This window comes from Balaenoptera physalus (genome assembly GCF_965194825.1).
Source record: "Balaenoptera physalus genome assembly, chromosome: 14".
NCBI lineage: Eukaryota > Metazoa > Chordata > Mammalia > Artiodactyla > Balaenopteridae > Balaenoptera > Balaenoptera physalus.
In genome coordinates, this window is record NC_138893.1 from 71,526,140 (window position 1) to 71,537,587 (window position 11,448).

Genomic DNA, 11,448 nt, shown 5'->3' on the forward strand with positions numbered 1-11,448 from the left:
AACCAGTCCTCTACCCCGGCCCCTCTCCAACTCAGTAGGGAGTTGAGGGGGCAGGTGTGAACCAGGCCATCACACCTAGAGAACACAGTCTTCAGTGGTTCAGGATGTGGGCATGGCTCAGAGAGTTGCTGGCATTATGAGCCTGGCTGGGGCCCAGGCACAGACAGTGCGGTGGACCAGGGACCACAAAGCATCCACCACCGGGTCCGCGGTAACTGCTGCAGTGCTTCGAGAGGCCAGCAGGGGGAGGCACTGCCGACTCCAGCCTGCTTGCAGAGGGCGCCGGCGCAGGGCGCGGCTCCAGTGCGCAGGCTCATGGGAGCCTCCAGGATTGGATGGCACCGATCTCGCAGGGCCGGCGGGCTCCCGCGGGAACCCGACTGGCAAGTGGGCTGGGGGCAGGTGTGTCGGTTGGAGCCAAGCTGGGCCGGCGGGGCAGGTCCAGGTGAGGAAAGGTGGCGGGGGCCCGGCGGGACGTGGGGGAGGGTAAAGGGGGTTGCTGCGGTGGGGCGTGAGAGGGCAGGCTTGGGCCCACCCAATGGCCTTGAGAGGAAGATGCCTTGATGCCCACTGAAGGAGTGGACTGTGGCTCCAGCCACCACAGGGAGGCCTCCTGGGCTGGATTCGGGCGGGCCCTGGGCAAAGTGAGGCCGGAGTCCGCTGAAGCCTTGCGGGGAGACAGCCTGGGCAGTGTGATGCCCAGCTGTGCTGTGACATGTGTGTCACAGGTTTGGGACAGGAAACACTGGCTCTGTGGTAAAGAAGGCCTTGAACTCTTGCTGAGGACTGTGGAACCGCTGTGATTGGTAAGAAGCCATAATCAGGTACTAAGACAGTCTCTGCTGCCTGGGCTGGGGAGGTTTGGAGGCCAAGAGCTCCATTCTCACTCAAGGACAGTGAGGGCTGAAGGGCCTAGAGAGAAACAGAGCAGTAATTCATGATTAATTCCACAGCTATTTTTGAACACCTCCTGTGTGCTAGGACTGTTCTAGATGGGCAGGGCCCCTGTCTTCATGGAATTATATTCCAGGTGGGAGAGAGCCTGTCAAGGCTGAGCCCTGGGATTTTGCCTTGCCTACTTTTGCCTTGCTTTTTGATGAGATGGGGAAAACTGTAGGTGAGAGGTAGGTTTCATTTTCGGAATGGTTGGAATCAAAAATTGTTTTAGACATATTATGTTGAGATGCCTAGTAGGTTTTCTCCCAACATGCAGCATATGAACAATATACTTGGAAAGAATTTTACACTAAACTCCATACACCCACCACCTAGACCCTACCATTAATATTTAGCTACACTTGTTTTTTCACATGCCTGTTCATCTCACCATCCCTCTCTCCATCTGTTAATCACCTGGTATATATATATTTTTTATTGTGGTAAAATACACATAACATAAATTACCTAGTAGATTTTTAAGTTAAGATGTCATATAGGCCATTGGAAATTTGAGTCTGAAGCCCTAGGGGATGTTAGGGCTAGAATTGGTCTTTGGAATCATCACCACATAGGTGGTATTTAAACTAAAGGACTAGGTGAAACCACCTAGGTTGAGAGCGTACATAGAGAAGAGGAAGGAAGCCAAAAAAGAGGGAGGTGGTGGCCAACCATGGTGAATGCTACTGTGCAAGATAGTTTGGCAATTAGGAGGATTTTAATCATTTTAACAAGAACAACTTTAGTGGAGTAGAGGGGCCTTAAGGTCAAGTGGAATTTTGTTTTTAAGATGGAGGAAACTAGAATATGTTTATATGCCAGTGGGATTGAACTCATAGAAAGGGAGAAATGATGCAGATGAGGGGAACACTGCAGGGGAGGTATGTAAACACCTGAGAGGGGAGGAGACTCCAGAGTAGGTGAGCAGTTGGCTTTGAAATGAACAGGAACACATATTCCGTTGTATCTAGAGGGAAAGCCGAGACAAATGCAGATGCGGACAGGTGGTCAGAGGCATCATCTGTCTGTGAAGGCAGTCACTGGCTGACGGCAAGGGCAGCAGGGGAAAGGAGAAGAGGTGTTAGGAGACACATGTGACATAGTCCTTCTGGAGAACGGGAAAGTGAACTAAGTACAGAAATGGAATTGGATTGCTAGGCAGTGCTGAGTGCCCATTTGAGATGTGTAGTCGTGAAAGAGTGGGATCAAGCTAGTGGGGTTGTGTGGCTTCCCATGGATGGGAAGGGTGTTGTGAAGTTTAGGTGCGGTAATACGTGGAAAACATTTAATACAGTGGCAAGCACATGATGAATGTTACCTGTTTGAATTCTTACTTTGTTTTTCTTTTGTTTATACAAATGTGACTGAGGAAGGCTGACATTTACCTCCTGAGAGGATCTTCTCCTGTGACATGTTCTCCAATCACACCAAAGTCCACTGCAGTTTGCAGCTACTTGGAAGTCTGGCTCCCAGTGTGGTTACATTTATACAGCTTGATAATTGAGTATGTTTGCTAAAAAGAGACAAACTATAGCAAATAGAGCTTTCCATTTTCAGACTAACTCATAGTCTTGGACTGGAGGGGCTGGGGGTTTGTCACAGTGGCAGTTCTTATAAGTTTTCATGAATATCTTTTATTACTGCATGTCTTATCGGATCTGATGTAATGGCAATCTACAGAATCTATGGATCTCAGATCACCAGGGGAAATTTTCAGTTTCATAGGTTGTAATTTCTCCGTGACCGCTTGGGCTGTATTATGATACAGATAATAATAATGGCTGACATTGACAGGTCTTAAAAGTGCCAGGCACTGTTATAAGCACATTATATGCATAATCTTGTTTAACTGTCATCTCAACTCAATGAGGCAGGTACTATTATTATCTCTATTTTTCAGATGCAAAAATAGGCTCCGAGGGGTTAAGTAACTTGCCCAAGGTACACATGGTCTGATCTCCAGTTTCTGCTGCATACTTCAACTTTTTTTTTTTAAAGACCTTGGCCATCACTCATCTACACTGTAGTGGAGTAGGCAAGATAATGGACTGAAGCAGATTGCCTGGGTTCAAAAACTGCCACATACGAGCTCTGTAACTTTGGACAAATTATTTAACCTCTGTGTGCCTTTGTTTCTTTATCCATGAAATGGGAATAATAATTGTACCTGATGATAGGGTTCTTGTGAGGATCACATGAATTAATATACTTAATAAGCCTAAATTAATGCCTGGTTATGTAAATGCTGCACTACCACCTACCTGGTAGTGCAGCCATGGTGGTATGTGTACTGATTGATTGACTCCCCTAAAATCATTCTCTAAGGTTCCTACTACTGGTCTAGGTTGAGTTTGGGAATACTCCTAACTCGGGGATCATCTTTGTTTCCTCTGATTTTATTATCTCTCTGAGGGAAGCAAAAATACCAATTTGCTTCTAGGTGCAGAAAACAACTTGGATTTCATTCAGATTCATCTGACCAATGATGTTCATTTAATTTGTCCTGGCATTGCAGTACCACTTAAAGGGAAATAAGGCTTGGGGAGTAATGTGATTCCATTTTGCCCTTCCCAGATCAGCAGCCTATTAGAGGGATTTGGTTAGAAAGGCCAATGGGCTATATAACCAGTGCTGGGCACAGTGTATGGTAAATGACGTGGGTCAAGGGGCTGCACATGAATGTGTTCTGAAATGATCTGTAAAATTGAGACCTGCTGTGATGTGTTGCTTCAGTTACTAAAAGCAACTGAGCAGCCTTGGCATGGGAGGCCAGTGAAAGTTCTAAAAGATGTTTTCTGGTAGACAGCAGGTAGACTAAATGCATGGTATAAAGTAATGGTTCCTAATGGGTCTGCGTCAGGATAATCAGGAGAGTTTTATGAAGCTTTGCAAAATGATAGGCTTCATATTCACAGATTCTGAATCAGTAAGTCATGATGGGGGTCTGGAATCAATCTATTTTTTAAGAGCTCCCTGAATGACTCAAATGTGTACTTAGCATGGGATATCATTAATGCAAATCAGTGCTTTTCAGTCCTGTGTTTTAAAATCACTGTTCAGTTAGCTTTTTAAAAAATACTGATGCTCTGGACTCACCCCAGGGTTTCTGAGTCAATTGGCTTGGGCAAATTCTGGACATTTGGTATTGGTATTTTAAAAAAATCTTCTTATGTAATTAACCTGCAACCAGGTTTGAGAATCGCTGGTGTAAATAATCAGCTAGATTTCCCTCCATAGTTTAGTTACTCCTAGCTTGAACATAGACATAGCTTCAGGTATCATCTTATCAGGAGAGTGAAAAAATTAGTATTTCTAAAGTTTCCCAATGCAGATGTTCAATTTAATAATCAGGTAACAAAGATATGAATTGATGATTGAATTAGCATTTATCACTGGGCAATGAAGATTTCATCAGGTTTTCCCTGGGGAGGAGAATTAACATTTACTGAGACCTTTATGTGTAATCTCAATCTTTTTTTTTTTTTTTAAACTTTATTTATTTATTTATTTTTGGCTGTGTTGGGTCTTCATTGCTGCATGCGGGCTTTCCCTAGTTGCAGGGAGCAGGGGCTACTCTTAGTTGCGGTGAGCAGCTTCTTACTGTGGTGGCTTCTCTTGTTGTGGAGCACGGGCTCTAGGTGCATGGGCTTCAGTAGTTGCAGCACGCAGGCTCAGTAGTTGTGGCTCGCAGGCTCTAGAGCACAGGCTCAGTAGTTGTGGCACACGGGCTTAGTTGCTCCACAGCATGTGGGATCTTCCCGGATCAGGGAACGAACCTGTGTCCCCTGCATTGGCAGGCGGATTCTCAACCGCTGTGCCACCAGGGAAGCCCCTGTAATCTCAATCTTACAACAACTCTGGGGGGTGTGTATTATTCCCATTTTGTAGGTGAGAATTTGGGGGCTAAGGGAGGTTAAGTAACTTACCCAAGATTTACACCCGGATATGTACAGCTCCATAGTCTAGGTTCCATTTTCTCAATGATTCTTAACTTTACACAATTGGATTACCTGGGGAACTTTAATGATCAATTCTTGGATCCCATACTCAGAGATTCTGATTTCATTGATTTGGTATAGCCAGGAATCGAGATTTTGCAAAGCTGTCTATCCAGATAATTCTAATGTGCAGCTGAAATTGATAGTCTCTGCATTATACCATGTAGCCTTCTGGTGGTCTAATCATTTTCCTTTACACCAGTAGGTTGTCCTTCTGTAGAGTGCTGTGACTGGGTTCCTTGCCTACATACATTCACATATCTTAGGGTCCTTTCTGCTCCTTCCTGCCTCTTAATAAATACATATTGAGTGCCCAGTTTGTGCCATTTTTCTTGGTGCTGAGATGACACAGTGGTAACAAGACAGACCAAGTCACCAGCCTCATGGTACTTATACTGAGGGAGATACACAGTAAACATATGAGCAGATAAATTTTGACTTACATACGTAAGCAAACTTTAAGGTAATGCAAAGTGCTTTTAAGAAAAATAAAACAAGGTAATGAGTAGAGTGATCCTAACAGCAATGATGAGCATTCCAGTTGCTTCACATCGTTGCCTGAACTACTTTGTATTGTTTTGTGTGTGTATGTTTTATTTTAGACATTCTAATAGGTATGAAGTGGTATCTTATTATTGTTTTTTTGTTTTTTGCATTTTTCTGTTGACCAGTGGTGTTGAACATCTTTTCATATGTTTTTATACCATCTGTATTTTTTCTTTATAAAGTGTCTGTTGAAAATTTTTGCCCATTAAAAAAAAAATTGGGTTGATTTTCTTCTTTTTGAGTTGTAAAGGTCTTTATATGTTTGGGATATAAGTCCTTTTTCCTTTCTCCCAGTCATGATTTTTCTTTGTATTATTTTTTAATGATATATTTTGAGGAACAGAAGTTTTTACTGTTTATGAGTCCAATTAGCAAGTTTTCTTTTGTGGTTTATGCTCTTAATGTCCTGAGACATATATTCTCTCACTGTTTGGGAAGCTGGAAGTACGAAATCAAGGTGTCAGCAGGGCCATGCTCTCTCTGAGGGTTCTTGTGGAGCACCTTTTTTTCCTCTCCCTCTATTTTGATGGTTGCTGCCAATCCTTGGCAGCACAATTCAGTTGGTTGACACCATTCAAATCAAAGCAGTCTTCCCTCCACCCACAAAAGTCATGACCTTACCATATACAAAATACATTTGCTCCATCTCAACATCCTCAAGAGGCTTGACCTATTCCAGCATCAACTATGAGTCTAAAGTCTCATCAAAATTTCATCAACTCAGAATGTCCCAAATCTTATCTTATAAATCATGCAAATCAGATATTTGTGAGACTCTGAGTATGGTCTATACTGGGGCAGAATTCATCTCCATTTGTTTATCTTGAAACCTAGAAGACAATGGTGTTATAGGCATAGGATAGACATTCTCATTCCAGAAGGGAGAAAACAGAAGGGGAAAAAAGGTTCACAGGTCCCAAGTGAGTCCACACAGCAGGGCCAGTTTCATTAGGTTTCAAGGCCTGGGCATAATTCTCTGGCTTGATCCACCCTCTGGGCCCATGGAGGCCCTGTGGGCCTCTGAGCTGCCCTCAGTGAAGTCGACTTAACTGACGTTGGCCTGCAGCAGCAGATGAGATGCACCCTCTGTATGGCCTGTTTCCTGATTGCAGAATACAAAAAGTCTGACAGCCTTCCTACATTTCATTCTCCTACATTTCATGTCCCTTTGTTCCAGGCTAGCACTGTTTCTGCTGGGAGGGATGGCTGGATCCATGAGTCTTACACCTAATCTCTCTGGTGAAATGTTGTCCAGCTGCTTCTTTAGTCCTGTTTCCCGAGCATGATATCTTGGACAGGTTGAGAATTTTACAGATCATCAAGTGTTGGTTCCTTTTTGCTTAATAATTTCTTCCTCAATTTATCTCTTTCCTCTTGCATTTTACTCTAAGCTGCAAGGAGAAACCGTGGTCACATCTTTCACACTTGGCTTAGGAATCTCCTCAGCTAAACATCCAAGTCATTACTTACAAGTTTTACTTTCCACCCAATGGCAGAACACAGTTTAGCCAAGTTTCTGCCACTTAGTAACAAGGATCACTTTTCTTCCAGTGTCCAATAATATGTTCGCCATTTCCTTTTAAAGTCCTCACCAGAAGAACCTTTTCAAGTTTGCATTTCTAGCAACAGTCTGTTCTTGACGATACATGTATTCTCTAAGCATTCTCTATGCTTTTTCTAAAATTCCCCTCTTTTCTTTCTGACTGCTCACCAGAATTGCCTTTAACATTTGTATTTATACCAATAGTTTTTTTAAGGCAATCTAAGCTTTTTCTATTATGTGCCTCAAAACTCTTCCAGCTTCTACCCATTACCTGATTCCAAAGCCACTTCCACATTTTTTAGGTAATTATTACAACAGCACCACACTTTCTGGTACCAGAATATGTATTAGTTTCCTAGGTTTGCCATAACAAAGTACTACAAACTGGATGACTTTTAAAAAGGAGAAATGTATTCGTTCACATTTCTGGAGGCAAAATTCTGAAATTAAGGTGCCAGCAAGGCCATACTGTCTCTGAAGTCTCTATGGAAGGATCTTTCCTTGCTTCTCTCTGACTTTTAGTGGTTCCCAGTAATCTTTGGTGTTCCTTGGCTTATAGACATATGACTGCAATTTTTGCCTCTGTTATCACATGGATTTCTTCCTCTGTGTCTGTGTCCAAATTTCCCTTGTCTTATAAGGACATCAGTCATTGGCTTAGGAACTCATCTTCACTTGATTATACCTGGAAATACCCTATAAATTTACATTCACAGGTACTGGGGGTTAGGACTTTAAAATATTTTTTGGGGGACGCAGTCACATAGGAGAAAATCTAGGTGGTCTTGGTTTTAGCAATGAATTTTTAGATACAAAACCAAAAGAAAGAAAAAATTATAAATTGGACTTTATTAAAATTAAAAACTCTGAAAGATGCTGTTAAGAAAATAAAGACAAATTGTACACTGGGAGAAAATGTTTGCAAAACACATATCTGATAAAGGACTTGTCATAGAGTTGGAATTGTACAGTATATAGCCTTTTCAGATTGGCTTTTTTCCCTTAGCAACATTCACTTAAGATTCCTCCATATCTATTTCTGGCTAGGTAGCTTATTTCTTTTTAATCACTGAATAATATTCCATTGTATGGATATACCACAGTTTATCCATTCAACTATTGAAGTACATCTTGATTGCTTCCAGTTTTTGTTGATTGTGACTAAACCAACTATAAACATTTGAATGCATGTTTTTGTGTGGACATAAGTTTCAGATCAATTGAATAAATATCTGGGAGTACAATTGCTGGGTAATATGGCAATACTAAGTTAAGCTTTGTAAGGATCTGCTAAACAGTCTTCTAGAGTGACTGTACCATTTTGTGTTCTCAGCAATGAATCCACATCCTTAACAGCATTTAGTATTGTCACTTTTTTGAATTTTAGCCATTCTGATAGTTAGGTTGTAACATCTTATTGTTGTTTTAATATGCAGTTCTCTAATGACATATGATGTTGAGCATCTTTTCGTTTGCTTATTTGCCATCTGTACATTTTTTTCTTTTTTGGGCCGTGCCACACGCCATATGGGATCTTAGTTCCCCGACCAGGGATTGAACTCGTGCCCCCTGCAGTAGAAGCACGGAGTCCTAACCACTGGACCGCCAGGGAATTCTCTGACATCTGTACATATTCTTGGGTGAGGTGTCAGTTTAGCTTTTTTGCCTATTTTTTTTTTTTTTTTGCCTATTTTTAAATTGGGTTGTTTTCTTGTTGAGCTTTGAGTTCTTTTCTTCTAAGCCACCCAGTTTGTGGTACTTTGTTACGGTAGCCTTTGGGCACCAATACAGTTATCTTCTAGCAGTTATTTATAGTTTTTAGTTTTACATTTAGGCCTATGATCCATTTTGACTTAATTTTCATGAAAGTGTAAGGTCTATGTTTAGATTCTTTTTATTTTTGCATGTGGGTGTCCAGTTGTTTTTTTTTTTATAATTTTATTTATTTATTTATTTATTTTTGGCTGTGTTGGGTCTTTGTTTTTGTGCAAGGGCTTTCTCTAGTTGCGGCGAGCGGGGGCCACTCCTCATCGCGGTGCGCGGGCCTGTCACTATCGCGGCCTCTGTTGTTGCGGAGCACAGGCTCCAGACGCACAGGCTCAGTAATTGTGACTCACGAGCCTAGTTGCTCTGCGGCATGTGGGATCTTCCCAGACCAGGGCTCGAACCCGTGTCCCCTGCATTGGCAGGCAGATTCTCAACCACTGCGCCACCAGGGAAGCCCCTGTACTCTTTTAAATTTGTTAAAGTATGTTTTATGGACCCAAATGTGGCCTTTCTTGGTGAATGTTCCATATAAGCTTGAGAGGAGCATGTATGCTAATGTTGTTAAATGAAATAGTCTATAAATGTCAATTAGATACACTTGATTGCTGGTATTGATCATTTCAACTATGTCCTTACTGATTTTCTGCCTGCTGGATCTGTCAATCTGATAAAAGGGTGCTGAAGTCTACAACTGTAGCAGTAGATTTGTTCATTTCTTTTTGTAGTTCTATCACTTGCCGCACATATTTTGACACTCTGTTGTTAGGTGCATACATATTAAGAATTGTTATGTCCTCTTGGATAAGGAGTACTTATCATTATGTAGTGTGCCACTCTTTGTCACTGATACTGTAATTTTCCTTGTCCTGAAGTCTGCTTTGCCTGAAATTAATATAGCCTCTCTAGCTTTATTTTGATTAGCATTAGCATGCTGTATCTTTTTCCTTCCCTTACTTTTAATCTGTCTCTATCTTTATATTTAAAGTGAGATTCTTGTGGACAGCTTATATTTGGGTCTTTTTTATCTACTCTGATATGCAAATGTATTTAGACTGTTCACATTTAAAGTGATGTTAGCATAGTTAGGTTAATGTCTACATATTTGTAACTTTTCAACTTGTTGCACTTACTGTTTCATTATCTTCCCCCATTTTTCTGCCTTCTGTTATTTTAAGTGATCATTTTATCATCAATTAAATCATTTTATCTCCTTTTAATTAAAAAGTTACTCTTTTTTTAGTGGTTGCTCCAGTGTTTGAAGTATACATTTACAATTAATATAAATCTACTGTCCAATAACACTATGTTATTTCACAGGTACTGCAGTTACCTTGTAACACGGTAGTCCCAATTTCCTCCTGTTGTTCTTTACAACATTGCTGTCATTATTTTCAGTTATCCATATGCTATAATCACCCAATACATTGTAGCTTTTATTACCTTGAAAAGTTATTTATTATATCAATTAACAGTAAGAAAGATGAAGGATTCTATTTCACCTTCATTTATTCCTTTTGTCTTGCTCTTCATTTATGTAGATCTTAGTTTCCGGCCTGTAGCATTTTTCTTTGTGCTGAGAAAACAAACAAACAAACAACCCACCCCCCCAAAAAAAGACCAAACAAACAAACTTCTTTTAACATCTCCTGCAAGGCAGGTCTACTAGTGACAAATTCCCTCAGTTTTTGTTTGTCTGAGAAGGCATTTATTCCTCCTTCACTTTGGAAGGATGATTTTATGAGATACGGAATTCTAAGTTGGTGGATTTTTCTTTTAACTTTGAAAATATTCCACTCTATAGTCTTCTGTTGATCAGACTCACTGATTCTTTCCTCAGTCATGTCCAGTCTACTGATGAGTCCATCAAAGGCGTTCTTCGTTTATGTTACAGTGTTTTTAGTTTCTAGCATTTTCTTTTTATTCTTTCTTAGAGTTTCCATCTCTTTGTGTACATTACCCATCTGTTCTTGCACATTGTCTACAGTTTCCATTAGAACTCTTAGTTACTTTAAATATATGATAATTTCAGTATGTGTGTCATATCTGAGTCTGGTTCTCATGCTTGCTTTTTCTCTTCACATGTTGTTGTTTTCCTTTTAGAGTGCTTTATTATTTTTGTTGAAAGTCAGATATGTTGTGTTGAGTAATAGGAACTAAGATATTTAGGCTTTCAGAGTGAGGTTTTATGTTAATCTGGCTAGAGGCTGGGCTCTGTTTATGTTTCCTATAGCTGTAGGTGTCAGAGGCTGCAGTTTACTCTAGTTTACTTGTTTTTTTGTGTGTGTTTTTCCCTCTTCTACTGTCTTTAGTTTTCCCTAAGAATTCCTTCTTAAATAGAATTTATGACTTGCAACTTTTTCACTTATAGTCCACTGCTAACACACTGAAGCCCAATTGATATGGTAGGGTTTCGAGGACGAGAAGCATTGTATAACCTAATGATTAAATCTCAGTTTTTGTAGTGGGCCTGAGTCCTTGGGATGTGACATTTAGAAGTGTTTTCTTATTCTTTTTTTCTCCTCTTACATGAGACAGGATGGCTAGAGGGGGCTAGAGTTGATCAGTTGCCCTTCCTCCAGGTCAGATAAGGCTCTAGTCAAGTACCTTTCTTGGGAGGGCAGCCTTTTTTTATGGAGAGTGCTCTAGGTGCATTTCAAA

At 40.9% G+C, this 11,448-nt stretch overlaps 1 protein-coding gene across 1 annotated transcript in view; it reads left to right on the plus strand.

Moving 5' to 3' along the window:
• The first annotated feature begins 242 nt into the window (after window positions 1-242).
• Window positions 243-11,448, plus strand: part of PTPN20 (protein tyrosine phosphatase non-receptor type 20) — a 95,265-nt gene continuing 84,059 nt past the window's right edge. Inside the window, 2 exon segments of the mRNA XM_082425478.1 lie at window positions 243-445; window positions 729-8,663. The gene's annotated coding sequence lies outside the window, so the exon portion shown is untranslated.